The sequence below is a fragment of the Peromyscus maniculatus genome, chromosome 3 (genome assembly GCF_049852395.1).
Source record: "Peromyscus maniculatus bairdii isolate BWxNUB_F1_BW_parent chromosome 3, HU_Pman_BW_mat_3.1, whole genome shotgun sequence".
Taxonomy (NCBI): Eukaryota; Metazoa; Chordata; class Mammalia; order Rodentia; family Cricetidae; genus Peromyscus; species Peromyscus maniculatus.
Genome location: NC_134854.1, coordinates 136,258,858 through 136,280,302, shown reverse-complemented (window position 1 = coordinate 136,280,302; position 21,445 = coordinate 136,258,858). Strand labels below are relative to the sequence as shown.

At 50.4% G+C, this 21,445-nt stretch overlaps 1 protein-coding gene across 7 annotated transcripts in view; it reads left to right on the top strand.

Annotated features, from left to right (window-relative positions):
* Positions 1-21,445, top strand: part of Atp2b2 (ATPase plasma membrane Ca2+ transporting 2) — a 327,223-nt gene that overhangs the window by 15,283 nt on the left and 290,495 nt on the right. Inside the window, exon 1 of one of the 7 annotated variants that reach the window (XM_076567622.1) lies at positions 8,612-8,751. The exons of the other annotated variants lie outside the window; for them this stretch is intronic. The gene's annotated coding sequence lies outside the window, so the exon portion shown is untranslated. Of the gene's footprint in view, positions 1-8,611; positions 8,752-21,445 lie in introns of those variants that run through there. 7 annotated transcript variants of the gene reach the window in all.

Sequence of the window (21,445 nt, the reverse complement as noted above, 5' to 3'; positions counted from 1 at the left end):
CTTTTAAACATCATGTTGGTGCCCAAGAACATTTTGGAGTTTGGGGTCTTGAGTTTTGTTTTGTTGTGGGATTTTTGCTTGTTTGTTTGTTTGTTTGTTTGGTTGGTTGGGTTTGTTGTTTGTTCTCATTTTTGTTTTTGTTTTTTTAAATTATATAACCAGGCAACATGTCCTGCCCATAGGTGAGTACTGTTCATCTAGGGGCCAAATTTTATTTCCTTCCTTGTCCTACTGTTCAGCACTTGGTCGGTCATTCAGGCAGGCCCTGAATCCGCCGAAGCCGCTGTCTGTCTCCAGGGACAGGTGGGCACCAACTTCACACCCTTTAATCATCAGAGATCACAGAGCCACTGTAGCTCTTCTGTGAGTGAGTGACTAGGGCAAAGACAAGCAGCCCCAGTTGGCTCTTCTGTGAAATGGTTACTAGTTGTTTTGCAGGCCACGGTGGAGATGTGGAGAGTCATGCCTGCATCTCTTTTTCTCCATCTGCCTCTCACTCAGTCACTCAGGCCCTTCCAGTAGGTGTGCATGCCGAGGAAGCAGCAGCTGGAAGGATACTGTGGGTTGAATACTGTGTTCTTGATCTTAGAGTCCTCCTTTCATCAAGAGACTAGGACTTGCGCCCCTTTGGTGCCTCTTTATGATTGACAGGAACATAGTATTCTTTTGATGTGAATGTTGTTGTTGGGGTATGACTGCCCAACCCCCAGTCTTCAGGCCTGCTCTGCCATTTAGCAACAAAATTTTCTGGGCGTGGGAAGTGGCAGCATTAGTAGCATACCTTTCCTTTCCATTTTGATCTCTGCAAGACCCTCTTGACAGGCTTTGCTTCATCTGGAATGTTCTTCCTCCTCTGACTTGTTCCCTCATTGAACACCTGCTGTGGGTTCTGCCCACAAAGCCCATGGCTGGGAAAGTGTGTGCAGAGGCAAGCAGGGTAGCAGACCAATATCCACAAGGCTCTCCATGTGTCAAAGCATAACATCTTAGCGGTTGCTCAGCAACCAAGCCAAACCAGTGGGACGCTGGCCCATGGCTGGAAAACTGGTCCAAGGCTGGAAGCAGAGGAAGAGTTCCTCCAGGACTGCTGGGGACTGCTCCATGAAGCTGAGATCAAGAGCCCCTTTTCTCCTGTGTCTCCGCCTTCCTGCTCTGCCTGTATTAAAGCGTCCTCCTATGATATTAAAGCTAGAAGCTCCTTTTCTCTTCTTTTAAAAATGCCCCATTTGACAGCATTAGTTTGACTCACCCCGTATTTTCTTCTGTTTTTTTTTGTTGTTTTTTTGTTTTTTGTTTTTTTTTGTTTTGTTTTGTTTTTTTCAATTTAACTGAGCCTGCGCATCTCTAAGTGTTGGGAAAATATTTTGGGAGAATGGTGATTTTATTTAATTTGACCAATGGTTCCACAAGGTAAACATTGTCATTACCACCACACAGCTGAGACAATTGAAGTGCTGAGAGGGTGTCCCCCACCCTTCAAAACTCCACAGAGGCAAAGGTGGGTCTCAAACCTCTTTTCTAACTCAGGTCTAAGTCTTCATCTGCCCTCAGCCTCAGGCTGCTGATAGAGGCTCTGGGTGGACCATACACAATACACCGAGCTGTGTCCCGTCAGCCCAAGGGTTTGTTTCACAGGAAGACACAAGAGCTTTCAGTTGTGTTGAACAAAGCCTCATATGGGGCATGCTGGATCCTCATGGGTCACAACCTGCTCTCCCAGACCCATGGCCAATAGTGTAGTCACCACCCTGTTGGTTCCCACATCAGTGTGGTGAGGAGAAAGGCCACAGTTGCTCTCTTGGCCCTTTCCAACTGCAGGCCACACTGATGCTTTGGGGCAGCGCTCCATTAGGTCTTCACTGTCTGTCCAGCCAGTCTGGGGACATTAACAGTCTCAGTAAGTTGGCAGTTGGGGGCTTTACGAAGTGACTACTGGGATCCGGTGGCCAGAAGTGGCTTGTGAGGGACAGGACACCCTTCGTGGAGGGTTGTTTGTGTTGACAACTCTAATCTGAGAGCGAGTTCTCTGTCTCTGGCATCTGGGTCTTTTGGCATGAACCCACAGAGGCAGACCTATAACTAACATGGATGAAATTATTTCTTTCATGTTTATTTATTTTTTAGATAGAGTTTCAGACCCCTTATGTAGCCAAGGAATGATCTTGAACTCCAATCATCCTGCCTCTGCCTCCCAAGTGTTGGGGTTCTAGGCAGGTGCCACCATGCCCAGTTTACAGGGTCCTGGAGAAATCAACCCCAGAGCTTCATGTGTGCTGGGCAAGCACCCCAGCAACAGAGACACACCCCAGCTCCATTTGCCCTGCTGTTTGAATAGTGGGACTCCGAGATGAAGGGTGATGAGGAAGATGTGCCCTTGATGATGTGTGTAGCTTGAGAGAAGCTGCAGGCACCTTAGGGACCAGACCTCTCCCAGGAATGGCAGTATCTACCCACTTGGGGGCTCTGTTCATGTTTGAGGGGCAAGTCCACATACACTGTCTTCATGCATCATCTTCTGGGTATTCCATGAACCCACTGGGTCAGTAGGCATGGACTTCACAACCAGAAAAAAACTAAGGCTAGAGAAACTGAAAAAGGTGATAAACTGAGGCAAAACCCCAATTCCCTTAGCCACAAAATGGAAATGGCATTTAATACCTCTCAGGGGTCATGGTGAGAATTTAATGAATATATACATATATATACATGAATAAAATGACTCCATATAATATTAATTATTCAATGAACTATTTTAATTTTGTAATGAATATATTAAATATATCAATTAATGTTTAATATATAATGTAATGAATATGTAAGATATTCATTACGATTTAATGTAATATATATAATCAAAACAAGTACTTGGTTTGTGGGATGCATTCACTAATGTTGGCTACTGCCTGTGATTATTCCTGATGTCACCCAAATGATAACTGGAGGCATCTGTAAGCCCCAGTGGCCCTTTTTATTCCTGGTTCATTACCAAATTCCTCCATCCGCTCTCAGCTCCTATGAAGAGTCACTCACTTAACCTTCACAACAACACTTAGGCAAAGGTGTTCCCCTCTTGATGGGGGAAATCTGGGGTACAGAAAGACAAGGCGGTTCCTCACAGCAGCAAGAGGAGGGACCTGTGTCTTTTCATCTCCAGATGAAGGGACTGGGGTCCTCGGCACCAGTTCCGCTTCTCCATACGCATCTTTCGGTCATGGGACACATGTGTCAGGCCCAGACTGCCTTCTTGGTACTCTGTGCATTCAGAAGCCAGCATCCCAGCTCCCTACCCCTGCCTCTCTAACATTCCAAGCTCCTCTGGCCTCAGTATCCTCATTTGTAAAATGGGTGTGTTAGTTGATATACTAAGACAGTTTCTTGTTGCTCTCTCTCTTTCTCTCTCTCTCCTCCCCTATCTATCTGTCTGTCTGTCTGTCTATCTATCTATCTTTCACTCACATACACACAAATAAAAACAAACAAAAAACCTGATAGAATCAACTCTCCTAGTTAGCTTCAGTTATCAACACACTCCACAGGTATTTGGAAGTCTCAATTGGGGCATGGTCTCAGATTGGCCTGTGGGCACGTCTGTGAGACATTTTCTTGATTACTAATTGATGAGGGAGGACCAAGCCCATTGTGGGCGATGCTATCCCTAGGCAGGTGTGCCTGGGCTGCTCAAGAAAGGTAGATGAGGAAGCCAGGGGAAGCAAGCCAGTCATGAGCTTCCTCCATGGTTCCTGCCTCTGTTCCTACTTGAGTTCCTACCCTGACTTCCCTCAATGATGTAACCTGTACGCTGAAATAAATTCATCCAAACCCTTTGGTCATGGGGCTTATCACAGGCACATAGAGCAAAATAAAACACCAACCTAAAGGAAAAATGATTCATTTTGACTCACGGTTTTGGAGGTGTCTGTCACAGCAGGCTGGCTCCATGGCACTGGGTCTGTGGTGAGTCTGAGTGTCATGGAAGAGAGAGGGAAGATGTGAGTGATGAGGCTGCTCACCTCATGACAGCCAGGAAGCAGAGGGTCAGACAGAGGAAGAGGCCAGGGACAAGACACACCTTTCGAGGGCCTGCCCTCCACCAACTCACTGCTCCAATCAGGACCTGCATCACTCAAAGGCCCATTCAACCCTGAGTCCATCAGTAGATGCGCGCAGAGCCTCAGGACATGGTCTCCTCCCAAAGCCCCACCTGACAGCATTGCCCTGGGGACCTAGCCTCAACACAGAAGGATTCTGGGAGTGCTCCTCATAGTAAACCAAGCCGTAATGGGAGGCTCTGTAGCACACCCTCAGCCCAGTATCTCAGAGCTAGTTGTTTGACTGACGTGGACCCCACTTCATGTTTTCTTAGCTGCATTCATCAAGAGGGGTAGAAATACTGGCTATCTCAGTTTACCTGTCTGTGAAATAGAGTTTTGGGGGGATTCACTGGAAGCAGACTCCCCTAGCACAGTGCCCTGAGCAGAGTGATAGGAACCACTCACTTTACGAAACTGAAATGGTGTCATCCTGTAGGGACACTTGTCCTCTATCCTCAAAGGGTGGCCGAGGCACTGTCCCTCCCCCATAAGTTGCCAAGGCCTGCTGTCCCTCTGAGAAGTCTCTACAGAGCTTTCCCTTGGGCACAGGAGAAGCAGGACTCTGCCTTTGATCCAAGAGTCCTTAGCCATCCCAAAGTCCACTCCTCTCTGCCTCTGTTGGGGGCAACCTTGGCCCCAACTATGAGATCAGAATGGAGGGGAGGAAGACAAGGCTGTGGAGAGAAGTGATAGTTCACTAAAAGTCATCCTGCTCCAGGGGAATTCCTGTGACTGAAGGCAGCTCCTCCAGGCGGCATCTTAAAGGCGACTGGATTTTAGAAATGGGGAGCTTCTCCTTGGGGCTTAAAGAAGGGATCAGCGAGGGACTTGAAAATTCTGCTCATCAGAGGTCAGCCTTACAGGTCACCATCTCACTTCCCACTGTGCTTGCACACACATGGGGTCATGTGATATTGGGGGAGGGGATGTGCATGCCTGTCCAAAGCTAGATCATAGGACATTCTGGGGGTACATTAGGACAATACACCCCTCTGGGCAGAAGTGACCCCAATGCACTCTGGGAAGTGGAGAGTGAGCTGGCCCTGCAGGGCTGTGTGCATGTACCCCTCCCCCTCCCCCATACACATGGGGGGCAGGGAGAGGAGAGGAGAGTGAGAGAGAGAGAGAGAGAGAGAGAGAGAGAACACATCCTTCCCTCAGGCTGCAAGCGGAGCTCTGAGCTCTGTCTCCTCACAGTGAGGTAAAGCCGCAGCCTGAGTCCCCACAGGGTGCCAGGAGCATTTACTTTCCAAGAGTCCTTTCTGTAAAACCCACAGCTTCGCTCTGCTTGTTCAGCGCCGTCTTGAAGATAATCTGTTTTGTTCCGGGCCTCTTCACGACCCATCTGCTCCCTGGGAGCTCACTTGTTGCGTTGACTCTGGAGAATGATTTTCCTCCAGTCAGATCCCTGCTTGTGCTAGACAACAAACCTGATCTCCTCCAAGCATCCCGACAGGGAGGTCTTAACATGCCCACTGGGCAAGAGGGTCCCACAGAGCTTCGGGGAGAGGCCTGGCTATGGACTCTGTCACCTGTCACCTGCTGCAGGGTGACTCTGCAGCTCAGGTCAGCTCCTAATGGATTCCCTGGCAAGCATGAGCTGTCTCACAGTTCCAGTGGCAGGGGAGGTAGAGCGGAGAGGCTTCATCCATGGCCATGGGAGTGTGAAGTGGCCACTTGTTCACTGGCACGCAGAGGGAGCAGAGCAGAACCACTGGAGAGTATTAACCTCAGCGTCTGCCTCTTCTCAACACTCCACAGCCAGCAGAGTCACACCACACACTGGAGACCAAGAGTTCAAAACATGAGCCTTCGGAAACCATAGGAAACCATAAAACTGGCTCTCACCAGCTACCTTTCATCATGAGTGCACACAACCAAGGTCCAAATGCTCTCTGATTGGCACTCTGCTCCCAGCATTCCTTTCAAGCATGTTCCTGAAAGCTGGGACCTCCCTGTCTAGAAATGGTCTTCAGAGCCTGGGTCTGCCTCCTTGCCCCAAAGACTCCACCAAATGATAGTCCTGCCTGATACCCTCCACAAGGCAGTCGCTTATCAGGGCCATTCCCACATGGGGCTTGAATGGGTCAGTTATCCAGTCACTGGTAAGTCCTGTAAGGGTCATATTTAATGGAGCACTTTCTGTCCCTGGGACTGGGTCACACACAAAGGAGCTTAAGCAAACATGTCTGTGTTGGCGCACACTAAGCAAAGCCATGGGGCGGGGGGGGGGGGGGGTACATCACCCTGTTCTCTGTATTGACTTTGTCCTTAGACAGCCTTTCCTCTTGCTTCTTAAAACTGGCTCAACTAGCCTGCTAGTCTTCAGTCTTCTCCTCCCTTGTCTGTGAAGTTCGTGGAGGGACTGGGGTTGGTCCAGACCGGTCCATGTGATCTCCTCTTATACCAGTGCTCTCCTCTTTCTCACTGGGGATGGACTGTCATGGCCTCCCAGGTGGGCATCACTTCCCATCTCCAGAGCTAAACACAGGGAGGTGTGATTGACAGCTTTCCCCAAGATAGGAGCTGCTAGTTATCTCCAGGGATGGTGCTCACTGTCAGGGTGGATGAGGCTTCTGGACAGAGCAGGGAGTCTTCAGGACAGTTTGGTAACTGGAGATGGCAGTTCAGTGGGGCTGGAGAGATGGCTCAGTGGTGAAAAGCCTGTGGTGCTCTTGCCAAGGACCTGGGTTCGATTCCCAGCACCTATGTTGGACAGCTCACAATTGTCTGTAACTCCAGATCTGGGAGAGGACGGGGACACACACACACACACACACACACACACACACACACACACACACACACACACACATATACACACATTTTAGAAATTTTAAAGGATTGTAAGTCAAGCAATAAAGATTTGGGTCAAATGAGATGAACAGAACACAAAGACGTATCTTCTCGAGTGCTTTGTCACCGATCCTGCAAATGGGCTTTGCAGTTATGTTTTCAGAGGCACAACCACAGGGAGCGGATAGTGCAGTGGGAAGTGAGAGTCTTGATGGACAGCCACCCATCGTAGATGCTAGAGTGCCATGTATGTGCCAGCCCTCTCTGCAAGAGCTTCTGAGATGATGGCTACAGTGTGTGTGGTCCCTAGCAACAGCTCCGTGGGCCACATGCTGCCCTTCCCTGACCTTCACAACCCTTCCACCCGAAAGGTACTAGTTAGTATTAGTTCCATTTTGCAAACGAAAAGCTGGATTTAAAGACTAAGTGACAGAGCTGGGGATGGAACCCAGGGTCTGTAGGACTGAGGGCTTTGCTTGTGTCCCCGGGCTGGGTGAGGGTAAAGGGCACAGGAAGAAATGGAAGGAAAAATGGACGAATGAGTTAGGATGGAAAAGCTTCCTTCCAAGCAGGAAGGCCTGGACAGTGATGACTAAAAAAGACCTCTGTTGGCTCTGTGTAAGCCATGTCCTCATGTGTATGACAGGGGACAGAGGCAGATGGGACGATCTGAACAGTGTGGTACCACACCTCTTCTGGATGCTCCCATGAGAGGTAGAGCACCTCAAGGCTGGCCCAAACCTGCCATGAGGTGCAGATCAAAGCATTTCAGAGCTGATGGTGGAGAAGATGGAAAGGCTGACCCCGAGAGGCAGATGGGAGCTGTGCCCTTGAGGTTCTCTCCCTCAGCCTGTGACCATTGTGAGGTCTGTGTGGCTTGTTGAGAGGATGGGAAACCAGGATGTGGAGTCCTAGCTTAGGTACCTGTTGATTTGTCTCACAAACTCCTATTCATCTGTCATGGCCCAGTTCCAGTGTTTAATTCTCAAGGGAGCCATCTCGACTGCCTCCGGCATCTCCCATTGCACGTACTGCCTGACATCTATTCATCAACTAGCCCCTTTGGGGTACCACTGTGTGCCTGCACATCATCAATTCTATCTGTCAAACTGCAGGTCCTCATAGCCACAGCCAAGGTGAACAGAATAGTTCCATTTTCAGGCTTTGGGGACAGATGGAGGGGTTGATAAATGGGTCTCATAGTGCAGAGTTCAGGAGTTCCTGGTTGCAATGTGTCAGGCATCCAGCAAGCTTGCCAGGTAGCTTATGCTCAGTACACATCCCTGGTGGTTCCCAGCCTTGCTTTGTATGACTGTACCTCATCTGCAGTGTCTGCATCCATAGGTGTCCTGTGAGTGTTTGTGTGAACAGGTGGTTCCCTGTGTAAACCTCCTCATATCTGCAGTGGGGGCATAATCATCTGCCTCCCAGCTTGCTGTGAGAATTAAGGGACATGCTGTACCTTAGAAACCCGGAGGTGGCCAGCACATTGAGGAAAGATCTAAATCATTTTTTGCCTCTGGTGACAATGGCCTGGGGCCAGCATGGGGCTGTGGGGAATGTGGCCATTCAGGGAGGGTGTGGAAGGTTGGAGGGCGTGGGAATCTGCCAGAGGGACATGCAGCCCACAGGAGGCTAGCTCAGGAGAGAGGACTATGAAAGCAGCCCTATCCATAGACACCCGGGAGCCTGCCACCCTCGACTGTGTGCCTGCCAGTGAGGGAAGACTGAGTACCCTTCTCTCGTCCTCGTATGTGGGTGACATGCAAAGAGACCCAATGCCTCAAGGTCACAGCACCTCTCTGGTGTGTTGAAGATGAGTAACGGTCCTCATTTTTGCCTGAGAGCACAGAGGCATCAGGAGGTAGGTAACCTGCCTCGGGCCGCACCCTGAGATCCGACCTGGCTCTTGCTGCCATGCTCTTTGCAAACTCAGTCCTGTGAGGAAATCCCATAAGGCCCAATAAAGGCCATCATCTGTGACACCCTACGACAATCCTGTGGTCTCACCTGTCCCTGGGGCTTCTAGGATGCTCCAGATCTACAGACTTCCAGCACAGGGAGAAAGATCAGCCTTGCACCCTTACCCCCAAAACACTTTCCAGATGAGAAAGTGGCGCCACTGAGAAGGAGAAGAGTTTCCTCAGGGCCTGGAGCAAGTTGGTGGCCAGGGCTGGGACACCGCAGTGACAAGATCTTTGAGATTTTCTTTTTAGGTGCTGTCAGTATATTTTGATTTTTTTAAGTTTTGTCTTTCCAGAATTTTAAATATGTGTGTGTATAAAATGTGCTTTAATCATATTCCACGCCCCCCACCCCCAGTAGTATTTTCCCTCATCCGACCCCCAGCTTCCACAAACCCCTTTTCCCCATGAAGTACCCCCTACTTACGTTTTTGATTTGTGGTCCAGTACATTTCATTAAGCTTTTTTTGCACAAGCCTGGGAGGGAGGAGGCTATAAATTTGAACAAGGATTACCTACTAGTGCCTACACCACAGAGGGATATGACCTTCCCACCCCCAATAGCATCCATTAGCTGCTGGTCACTCCTCAGAGAGGGCAGGGCCTCTTGGTCCCCTCCTCCACGCGTGATGAAAAGTTGATGGTCTTGCTTTTGCGCAGCTCATGACCAGAAGGCAGGGTTCCCTGAACTCCTCCCCATGTCAGGATTTTGCAGAGGATGACGGAGCCAACACCATTCATTTGAATAATGTTTATTGAGCCAACTCTTTCCTAGGCTTTTTTAAAAAATATGCTAGGGTTCCAGGAATAAGCTAAACAAAGCTCCCATGGGGGTTAATGTGCTGTTAACTTTCTCATATTATGGGCTGGAGATGTGGCTCCCTTGGCAGAATGCTTGTCAGCCTGCGGGAAGTCCTGGGTTCCATGGACAGCATCTTATAAGCTGGTGTGGTGGTGCTGGTCTGTCATCCCAGCACTTAGGAAGTGGAGGCAGGAGGATCAAAAGTTCAGGGTCCTCCTCAACTAGATATAGAATTTTAAGTTTGCCTGGTCTAGAGGAGACCCTGTCTTGAAAAACAAAACAAAAAACAAATAAAAAAAAACAACAACAAAAGGGGGAAATCATTGAATCTTCTTCCTATTCTGTTGCTTCTTACCCACCTGGACATGCTCTTGCCACATGTCAGGTAGTTAAAACTCTCCATACCATGTGTATGCGGATCTTCCTGCACTCACTGCTGTTTGGGGATGCTCTCACACAGCCCTGGGAGGCTCTGGTTGGTTGCACGTGACTGTGGTATGGTACAGACACAGGAGGGTGTGCTCATCCCTTCCACTGCCGCTTAACCATGGCAGAGTCCTGTGGATGAATTTCTAAGCGGTCTTATTTAATAAAGAACACAGAGCCAAATATAGGGGTGAAAGCCTTAGAGATCAGGGAAATAGTGAGAACCACCTACCAACCTTACCTCACCATGCTGCAGCTTCCAAAATGCCACGACTTCCTGTCATCCAGGCTTTTATGGCCTTGCTGTTCTGCCCTCTCATTGGCTCTTAGCCCAGCCACTTCCTTGTCACTGTCTGTCTGTACAGACCTCCAGGTCTCTATGGTTGGTACTGGCAGGTCACCATGCTTGGCTCTGTTCCCTAGTGTGACCTTGAAAACACACACACACACACACACACATACACACACACACACACACACACACACACACACACACACACACACACACACACACACACACAGACCCTGCCTGCCAAGTGATCGGGATTAAGGGCGTGTGCTGCCACTGCCTGACTTATATGTTTACTTAAAAATGACTGGCCTTTTCCCTTGATCTCCAGGCATACTTTATTTATTAACTTACAAATAAAATATCACCACATTTCAGCACAAATAAAATATCACCACAGAGTCCAATGAACATTCCCATCCACATCTGCCATCCACAACCTCAGCAATGTGCCCTTCTCATCCACATCTGTCCACAGCCTCAGAATGTCCCCTCCTGCTCATCCACATCTGTCCACAGCCTCAGAATGTCCCCTTCTGCTTGTCCCCCGAGCCAGAGGTTCTTCATGCCACCACCTCTCTGATCTGTCCCTTCTATAGACATCATGAGGGACTAGTTTTTACACTTTCATGGAAACCCAAGCCCACAGATGTGCAAGCCCCTATATGAAATAGTGCAAGCTTGGCCTGGGACCTGAGCACACCCTTCTCTTCAGTGACCTATGACACCCACCTAATGCCTTGTCAGCACTGGGTCTGCAGCTGGTATACTGCACTGACCAAAAATCAGTGACAGAAACATCTGTACAGCCTGTGAAGGTGAGGGGTACCCCTCCCCAAAAAAATTTCCATCTATGTTTGGTAGAATCTACAGATGCAAGATACATGGATGGGAAAAGCCAGACGTAATTTAAACTTCCTAAGGTCCCAAGTGCTGTTCCATGTCCTGAGACTCTGTTGTCCCTCAGTACATCTGGCAGCCTGTCCCTGCAATGAGAAACTCACATGGGGCCACAGACCCTGAGTTTGTTTTCTGTTTTCCTGAGGTCCTGGTCTCTTTTCTAACCGCCACGAGCCTCAGTTCCCTTATCTGTAAAATGTGTGCATCGTTGGCATCTGCCGTGGAGAGCTGTGGGAAAAATGAGCAGGCTAGGAAGCTTTGGAATGGTTCCTGGCAGTCAGTGACATTGTGGGGATTCTTGATCAGCACCATTTTGATAAAAGGGGGTCATGTTCTATGCAGCCTTTCTTCACAACACATGTATGTCCTTGCCAGTAAGTATCCATCTACAACATGGAAATGTTTATCTCATTAAGTAATTTTTATATCTATTCATATAGTATGTATGTATGTCTGTTTATGCGTATGCACCACAGCATGTGTTTTGAAGCCAGATGACAATGTGTATATGTCTGATCCCTCTTTCTACTATGTGAGATCCCAGGGTTCAGGTCATCGGGCTTGGCAGCAAGCACCTTTACCCGGTGAGCCATCTTGCTGGGTCCTGTCTTATCTTTTTACAGCAGTTTTTAAATTCTCAGAAAAACTTAGAGGAAGGCACAGACAGTGGCCATAGGCACCACCTACCACCCATATTCCCCACCTTCAACATCACCTGCCAGAGGGGCACGTTTGTCACTATGGTTGAAGCCACGCGGATAGGACACTGTCATCTGTAGTCCACAGGTACTAAGTCAGGGCTCACTCTTGGTGCTGCACAGTCTTTGGGTTTGGGTGGCTGTGTCATGATCTCTGTCACCAAAGCAGTGCACAGAACATCGCTGCCTTGAAAGTCTGCACGTTCTGCCAATCATCCCTTCCTCTAATCCCCTAGCAACCACGGATCTTCCTGCTACCATAGTTGTACCTTTCCCAGAATGCCCTATGGCTGGAATCACGCAGAATGCAGCCCCCTTAGCTTTGCTACTTCCGCTTCATAATAAGTACTTAGTTCTTCTGTGTCTCCTCATAGCTTGGCTTAATAGTTTATCCCTTTTTGGTCTGGAGTGATATTCCCTTGTCTATGTGTACCATAGTATATTTATCCACTTGTTTGTTGAAAGGGGTCTCAGTGGTTTTCACATTCTGCCCATTAAGACCAGAGCTTCTGTACATACCCGCAGGCTAAAGTTTGTGTGGATGTAGGTCCTCAGCTCCCTTGTAAAAATGGCCAAGAACTTGATTGCTGGACTGTTTGATGCCTGGATGTTTAATTCTGTAGGAAACAGTCCCACGGTTGTCCTAGGACAGTGTCTTTGCATTGGCAATGCCTATGAGTCTCCGTCACCCACCTCTTCACCAGCGCTTGGTGGGGTCAGAGTTCTGGACTCAACGCCCTCATGTGGATCGTGTTATAGGATCAAAGTCTTTGTTTGGACCGAGGTGAATTTTCATTGTGTTGCTTTTTAGAGTGACTTTAGTGAGAGTGACCCTGTGACAAGACCTCTGTGCATGACCTGCATCCTTGGTTTTGTTTCCCTTTGGACAGCTTTCTAGAAAGAGTGGGGGGCCCAAGAGCTATTGAGCCCACTGGGGATGTCTCTGCATGTCCTCTCAGCACACCACTAGTCTCACTGTTCCAGCTCGGGCCAGAAAGTGCCCCCAGGGTGCCAGTTCTCTCCCCACCTGGAGGGAGTGGGGCTCTGCCCCTCACCTCATACCCCCACCCCACAGGGCCATTTTCTAAACATGCCATGTAATGGATGAGTGAAGGAGACAGGAGCTTTTGGCATACCGATGTCTCACACCAGTCACCTGCCATGGTGTCACTCATGGAAGGGTTCAGGCCACCACTGGGACAGCCACAGGGCCTCTCAGGGCACGTGGCACCTCAGTCCCACAGTGGGAATGGTGATGACCCAAAGCCAGAAAAGACACAGAGACTGGGTCCTGACTCCCGGGACTTTCTCTCCTTTCCCTCTGCTCTCCCCGACCGCTGTCCTTCACTGATCTTAGAACATGGAAGACCCTGTGCCAAGGGTACCTCCTAAGCCTCTGTGCTCCTAAAGCAGGCAGGAGAGATGGACAGACAGAAAATACCTAAACTTCAAATATTGTCGTCGTCGTCGTCGTCGTCGTCGTCGTCGTCGTCGTCGTTGTATGCGTGGTCAGATCACAAAGGGCCAGTCTGTGCCACTGGGTTGCGGGGTGACTCCAGGCTTTGGGGACGGACAGTCTCTTAAAGGAAGCGACACGTGCTGAAGCCTGAAACACGAACAGGAATCCGCTAGGAAGCAGTGAGGGAAGGCTGTCTGGCAGCTAGTGCAGTGTGTATAAAGGCTCTGAGCGTGTGCTCCAGGAGAGAAGCGGTGAATGAAGACAGATGTGGCCTCACTAAGGCCTCTTAGTTTCAGTCAGCAAATGCAGAGGTGGGTGGTTGCCTGGATCCTGCCAGGGTCAAGGTCAGAGCTGATCTGACCTGAGAAACCGCAGCCCGGGGACAAGTCTGGTCACCCTCATGTGTGTTTATGACAGTTCCATTGAAGTTCTCAGCAACTAACCATGTCTCCCACAATGCCACGTGTTTCAGAAGATGGTGCATGTGAGAAAACAATTAGGTAAACCTAGAAAAAGGGTTTGACTCAAATGTCCACACTGTGAGAAGCTGAGAATCGCTCTAGCAAGTGGGTTATGACCGTGCAGGAGGCTGCGTGGGTTCTGAAGTTCAAGTGGGCCCGTGTAAATGGACTAATGTCCCAGGTGACCCATGGATAACAAAGAAGAGGGGGAGAGGGGAAGGGAGGAGGAGGGGAGAGGAGGGGGAGGGGAGGAGGAAAGGGAAGAGGGGAGGGGAGGGGGAGGGGAGAAGAGAAAAGAGGGGAACAGGAGGGGAGAGGAGAGGGGAGTGGAAGAGGACAGAAGAGGAGAGGGGAGGGGAGGGGAGAGGAGGGGAAGAGAGGACCCAATAAGTAAATGTTAGCAACCAGCGACCGTGGCTGAAGGGTGTGTAGTTTATGAGCATCCACTGAACCCCTCTTGGAAACCTACAGGACTGAAATTTTTCATGATAAAAATTCGAGTAATATTCTCTATTTTCAATTAAAAAAAAACACCCATCCTGTTATGACTGTGTGTTTTGTTATATTAGACATTTAATATATATTATGATAATCTTATAAGCTAGTTAAAGTTTTATAAATAATAAAAATCCAATCAAATAATGAAAGTAGCCATTTTATGGGCCAACATATTCGAAACAAGCCAGAAGCAACACACTTCAGGTCAGGCTTGATCTAGGACCAAAATAGGCGACCCATTTTCTCTCCTCTGCTTCCGGGCCCCACTCTTTCTGGTTCATGCTCTTCTTGTGGGCTTTAGATGCTTCTCAGGGCCAACCAGTCAGAGGGAAGAGTCCCCAAAGGAGGGCAAGCAGATGCTGGAAGGTCACCCTGCACCAGGGTGTGACCAACAGGCCCATGGCCTTATTTCCTTGGTGCTGCAGGAACTCTGGACTGTGCAGCCTGTCTAAGGCTTTATGAGGAGGGAAGGACAGCTCTGATGGGATTTGAATCTGGGTTGCTGAGACAGGCTCTTTTTATAGAACTTCTTCTCTTATGAGGACTTCTAGAAGGAAAAAAAATGCTGACCTCCACCAGACACCCTCGTTTTTACATGTTCTTTCTCACCTGCAAAGGTATGTCTCTTCCTCTATTCCTTCCCAGAACATTGAAATTAAATGTTCTTTTGAGGCCCCTCAAGATGCCCTCAGCCACCTGGCTACATCCCATCTGGGAACATCCAAAAGTCCCAGAGATACCTGAGCTTAGACTAACCCTTTCCCATGTGGCAAGCCAGAACTATCCCATAGTTGACACATCCTTGGAGGAAGAAAAGCCCAGCGACAGAATTGGCCGAGAAGTCCCTTGTATTCCAGACACTCCTATCCACACTCACATCTGGACCCTCCCGTGGTCCCCAGGGAAGCCATCCCCAAGCCAGCTTTTAGAGAAGGAAATTGAGGCTCTTGGAGGAGAAAGGGCTCTGAGGTCACCCAGTAGCAGGTGGCCAACACACCCCCACCCCACCCCCACCCCCCGTGCAGACAACAAACAGCTGGGGTCTCGAGGTTCCTGGGAAGCCTGAGGATCCGGGTGCAAATCCCCAGGTTATAAGAACTGCAGTCAAAAGCTGCTCTGTTTGTCAGAGGAAGCCCAGGAACTCTGCTCCAGCCCAAGGACTTCTGTCAAGTGGGAGGACCAGTGCCAATAAAAACAAGTGTCGTTTTACAGCGCTCCCTGTAAATCTGTTAGTGGCCTTTAATAAAAATGTATGACCCTAGTAATCTTGTTCCGCACACCCTGCTCAGATTACCACTCACCAGCCGGTCATCTGCCGGCCTTCGCAGCACAGGGACAGCAGCCTGGGTCCTCGCCAGGGGTGGCTCCCAGGGATGCCAGTGACCTGGTAATGATTAATCCGAACTACCCGCTGTTGCTGAGAGAGGAGCTGGGCCTGGGACGCAGGCTGCTGGTCGGGGATCCTAGCCACAAGCCCAGGGAAGCATCGTTACTTTCATACCTACACAGGCAGTAAAGGGAGCCTGACCCCAGCTGAGCCCTGGGCCAGAGTCAGAGACTCCCAGGCCTGCGGGTATGCCCACCGTTGCCTCTGGGATGGGAACAGGAGGCAAAGAAGCCAGGTGACCTCTGGGTCAGGTCTGGCCCAGGTCTCTTGTGGGAAGAGGAGGCTTCGATTTTAATTTTACGTATTGCGTGTGGTGGGTGGCGGTTCGTGTAAGAATGTGAGAAGCCAGGAGGCAACCTTGAGTGTCGTTCTTCAGGCACCATTTACCTTGGTTCTTTTGAGAGCCTGTCTCTCACTGACCTGGAGCTCACCAAGCAGTCTAGGGCTGGCAGGGCAGAAAGCCGCAGAGATGGTCCTGTTCCCCTCTCCAGCACTGGAATTACAGTGTAGGCCTCACACCTGGGTTCTGGGGGGCAGGGGGGCAGCGTACACTATAGTCTTCATATTTATATGGCAAGCATTTTCTGGACTGAATCATCTCCCTAGCCAGAGCCTGTGATTTTGACCTTCCAAGGAGGCGTGGCGTCTCAGATGATGGTCAGACCTCTCCGGGCCCCTCACTCCTTTTCAGATGCACACTTGGCTGTTAGGCCACAGAACTATTGGTGGGATGTGTCTGGTTACATATCACAGAGTAATGCAGGACCTTCAGCCCGTGATACAGGCTGCCAAGCCCAGGCCCTTCAGCCTTTCGTTACTTGCTATTTGTGGCAAAGTCTAGTCCCAGACTTAGGGAGTCCTCCAAGGCCACCGTAGTCTTTAGGTCTCATTCACTAAGCAATCAAGTGTGCACATGGCCTGGCTGCCAGCCTCTTACTTGAGGAGGACTTTGCACGTCACCAAGACATCTACACCTTGCGGTGGAGGAAGCGGGGACTCTGAGCCATAGGTGGTTCACATGAGAGTCAGCCCAGTCTTTAAGCTCAGGGTGAGCCTCAGGCCAGCATTCTCACAGTCCCATGGGGATTTCCCATCAGGGCAGCACTCGGCTTCTCCCTTGGGTGACCAGCTAATCTGAGGTTGCCCAGGCCAGGGAGGTGGTGCAGGGTTCCAGGGCTAGGGCTTTGGTGCTCAAACTGAACTGAACAGCAGGCCTGAGCCTGTACTTGGGTTCCACAGGATCCTGGAGAATGGTGGGTTCCTGGGAGTTGAAGAAGCTTCTGCCTTGTCTCCCCTCCCTCACTGTGGTTTGGAAACTGAGGTACAGACAAGGCTCTCAACCACAGAGCAGGCCAGCAGCTGGATGGAGACTGTTCTCAGGAGGCTGGCCTCTGCCTTCCTCCTTCACATTCCCATGTAGCTTTCTGAGATAGTCCATGGTTCCCAGAACAGGATCAACCCCGAATTCCTGGGTATCCCTAGGCAGCCTGTTGACCTCGCCGGCTGCCCAGAGAGACCACTGTGCTCACACCAGAAATAACCCGTCCCAGGCTCACCCACCCTGGCACCTTAGCGGGAGGGACCCTTGAGGTCCTTTGATTGGTAGCCCCCCATCTAATGCCAAAAACCCTTTCAGCACCCCCACATCCTGTCCCCCATCTCTGCTTGCAAACCTATAGTGACAGGGAGGTGAAGAGGGTGATGATCACCCCCTCATGGAGTGCTCCGCCTCGTACAATACCGCCTAGATCTGATTTGGCTCTTTTTTCCAGTATCATCATTAGCTCATCTTAACCTGTGAAGCATGCCTCTCGGATTCTGGTCTTTCTCACAGGAATGGCTCTAGGCAAATCCTGCCCCCCCCAACCCCCCAACCCCCCCTGCCCTCCTGCCCCCCGCCACACACACACAAACAGCCCAGTTTATACTTAACTTCCCAAGTCCAGATACTCAACCTTCATCAATCCTTGACTTGACTTTTTCTCTCTGACAGCCAATGGGAGGATTCTGATGGTCACATTTTCACCTCCAGAGCCTTCTCACCCTGCTGGGCTGGCTTCAGTGGTCCCGCTGGGCTTCGTTGAGTACCGGCTGCAAGTCAGGTCCAGAGAGGGGGCAAACCCAGCTTAGTGTGTCCTGTCTCTCGGCATGGGGGGTTGACAGCAGCCTGTGGAGGGAGAGCTCACCCCCAGGCACAGAGGGAAACAGAGACAGAGACAGAGGTCAAGGCCTGAGATCCAGGGAGGCTGTGGAGCACCCACTTAAAATTGTCTCAGGGTTCTTGAAGGGCGCAGGCACCAGAGCCTCCAATTGTCTGACAGTCTGTAGGGCTTGCTTCTGAATGTGAAGCGATGGCTGAAGGGATGAGGGCAGAGCAGGGGGGCCAGTCCCGGCCTCAGGAACCAGGGCTGGGCAGAGGAGACGGGAGGTAGGCAGACCCTGCACCCTCAAAAGAAGGACTTCAGGGCTTGGCCGGGGGCCAGAAGCCTTCACTAGGCTGTGTCCCTGTCCTGCTTTGTTAAGTCTGTAGCCTGTCTTTGCTATACCCACAAGAATAAGGCCTGAGTCCCAGAAAAATATCATCAGTGTCCTTCCTGGGGTCTCAAAGTCAGTCCTCTCTCAGACGAGAAAAGCACCTGGCTGGTAGCTCCCGATTCTAGGCTCTCCATCGAAGGACAGCCAAGCAAAGACTGAAAGGAGGCTCAGGGAGAGATGGGGACATGTTGGGGGGAGCCTCTGGAGAACAGGGAAGCAAGTGCAAAGACCCTGAAGCAGGGCCAGCCTGTAAGTCAGAGGTCAACTGCTTACCATTGGCATCATTACCCTTATTAATATAACTATACTGTTATTCCAAGCAGCGTCCTAGAATTCCAGTTTGGAAGCATGGGGCAGCCAGGGTACAATTCAGGAGCTAATTCAAGCAGGATTCAAACCCTAACATTGTAGTTCTTAAGCTGTGTGGTCACAGCCAAATCACTCAGCCTCTCTGAACCTCCAACAGCAGTAACACTGAGTCTTGTAGCTTGGGTTTATCATGAGGATCGAATGCACTGAAGCATGGAGGTGAGCAGAAGTATAAGAACCGCTGACCTGCTCTAAGCCCCCAGCATGGCTCTCCCATTTAACAGTCTAGAACCCCTCACCCCAACAATGCAGCCCCATGCCCAAGGTCACATGGCCACAAGAGGCCAGAAAATGGGGAGGTCTCCTACCCAGTCCACCTTACCCCAAATATCCCAGGCCAGCAATTTCATTATAAAGAAACCAGGAAGCTCCTCGCCCTCTGGACCTCCCTGCCCTGCCCCAGGGACTCATTCTCCCCACTGAGGATGGTGCTGAGTCTTGAGATGTGTGGGAGGGTCAGAGACTGTGTGTGGACGAAGCTCTGGCCACGGCATGGGCTGAGCATCCCATGGTGCAACACCCTGGTGGGACTCCCTGAGGCAGAATGATCCGAATAGGCATGGCAGAAGGGCCACTCTCAAGCCAGCTGACTTCTACTTATTTGGGGGATATTTACATTCAGAGCACGCGGCTTCAGGGACCCATCTGCCACCCTCCACCCAACAATGTCTGGCATCCTCCGTGGCATCCTGCGGCATCTGAATTCAAGGTGGCCAGACTGAAGGCCCTGCCTGACACTTACCAGCTCCATGGCTATGACTCTGTGTCCCCACCTCGTTTTCCTCATCTGTAAAATGGGGGCAATCTCTGGCCTCAGTGAATGTTCAGAGTTACATTCGCATTTGCTGTGACTGAAATGACAATTTAAGGAAGGAAATTTGATTCGGGTTTATTGTTTTAGACATCTGATTCCATCATGGCGGAAGGCAAGATGGAGCAGAGCAGTTCCATTATGCAGAAAGAGAAAACAGAACTATCTGTGGGTAGTATATCCCAGGACCTACCTCCCATGACACACTTCCTCTAGCTAGGTCCCACCTCCCAAGGTTTCTACAATGTCCCCAAATAGTGTTACCAACCAAGGACTAAGCATTCAAAACATGAGCCCATGGGGGGGGGCAGGCATTTCAAATTTCAACCGTAACAGTAACAATGTCTGGACTGCCCCTAACAGAGTGGTATTGGTAGAGACCATCTCTGAGTTGGTCCTGCCTAGTCCCTTCATTTTCTAGAGGGGGAAACTGAGGCTCAGAAGGGTAATGGATCCATTCACCAACACACAGCGCTGAGAAAGCCTGCTGTGTCTCCTGGGTCTCCTGGGTTCTGAGCCTCTAGAAGCATGGAGAAGCCACTCGACCTTTAAGAAAGATTGATGGAAGTGTCATCATTGCCTGGTAAACGCACACTAGAGGAAGCCCAGAAGCCCGACTTGAAGCTGCTTATGTGGTGGGAGCTTAAAACTCAGAGAGTGGTGTGTGCAAAGCTGGGTTCTTCTGTAAGGAGGAGAGGCCCCTCTTGCCAACCATGGCACAAAGCCTGTGTGTGTGTGCGTGTGCGTGTGCGTGTGTAAGGGATGTTCAACTCACTTTGGGTCCCTTCAGGAAGTGGCATTGAACCTGTGTAATGGACAGAGCAGCAGACAGGGCTGGGAGGCTTGTCAGGAAGTGAAACAGAGGTCTATGGATGACACTGGGGTGCCGGGTAGGGAGCCTGTAGCAGGCACTGGGGTGCTGGGCAGAGTCTAGTGCAGACCTCAGGCTCTCCTCACAGTGGGAGCTGCAGCCCTCTGGCTGCCTTCCCCAGAATCTGTGCTTTTAGAACTGACTAGGGAGGGCGCAGAGTGAGAGGGAGCATCTGAACCCCCACCTCTCGCCCCCCAGCACCGGCTGCAGTCCTCCCCCACATGTGCAGATCTAGCCAAGCTCAGACAGAATAAAATTGAAACAAAAGAGGTCTGTACTGAACATGGATAGGCTTTTCCCTTGCTATTCTTATAGTCCAACGACCTACAGATCCTTTACATAGTACTAGGTAGAAATAAAGTACTTGGTAGGGGCAGGGGTGGGGGTGGGGGTGGGGGGTTGTGCTTAGCTTCCACACAAATACCAGGCCATCAGTATGTGGGGCAACTGTAAATGCCTTTGGAAACCCAGCACCCAAGGACTAAGGGGAGCAGCCAGGACTGCTGTGTCCAGCAGGAAAACTGTAAGCAACTGCCAACTAGACTTGTAAAAACACAAAGCAAATCTTTAAAGTTCTCTGACTCTTGCTTTCTTTCTCTTTGAAATGGGATAGAGGAGACCCTTCAAACAGCTCTGGGTAGTCACGTCCATCCTCAGGAACCCTCTCTGGGTTTCTCTGACAGTGAGGACAGAAGCCCAACCCAGCAGTGGTCAGGGCATTGGGTAGAGTGGACGGGAACCAGATTTAGGGTTTCTCTTTTCACTCTCAACTGCAAAGGGAGGTTTGAGGGACAGGCATAGGAGGTGATGGATTTGTGTTGTTGAAAGATTGGTTGGCAAGCCCAGGAGAGAAGCAGCAGTGGTTGGGTAAGGGGGAGCGGAGACAGCAGGAATCGGGGACAAAGAAGGGGCTGAGGGTGAGGGCAGCTTGGGTGCTGATGATGCAGAGTGGGCAGAGGGACTGCTCGGACATCTCCAGGGTCCTCTTCCCGTCATCTGCGTGCATGTTCGTGCCGCCTCCTGAAATGCGGAAGGGTGGGGAAGGATCAGGAGGTTTGTAGAAGGGAAGAGACCGACTTCTTTCTCAC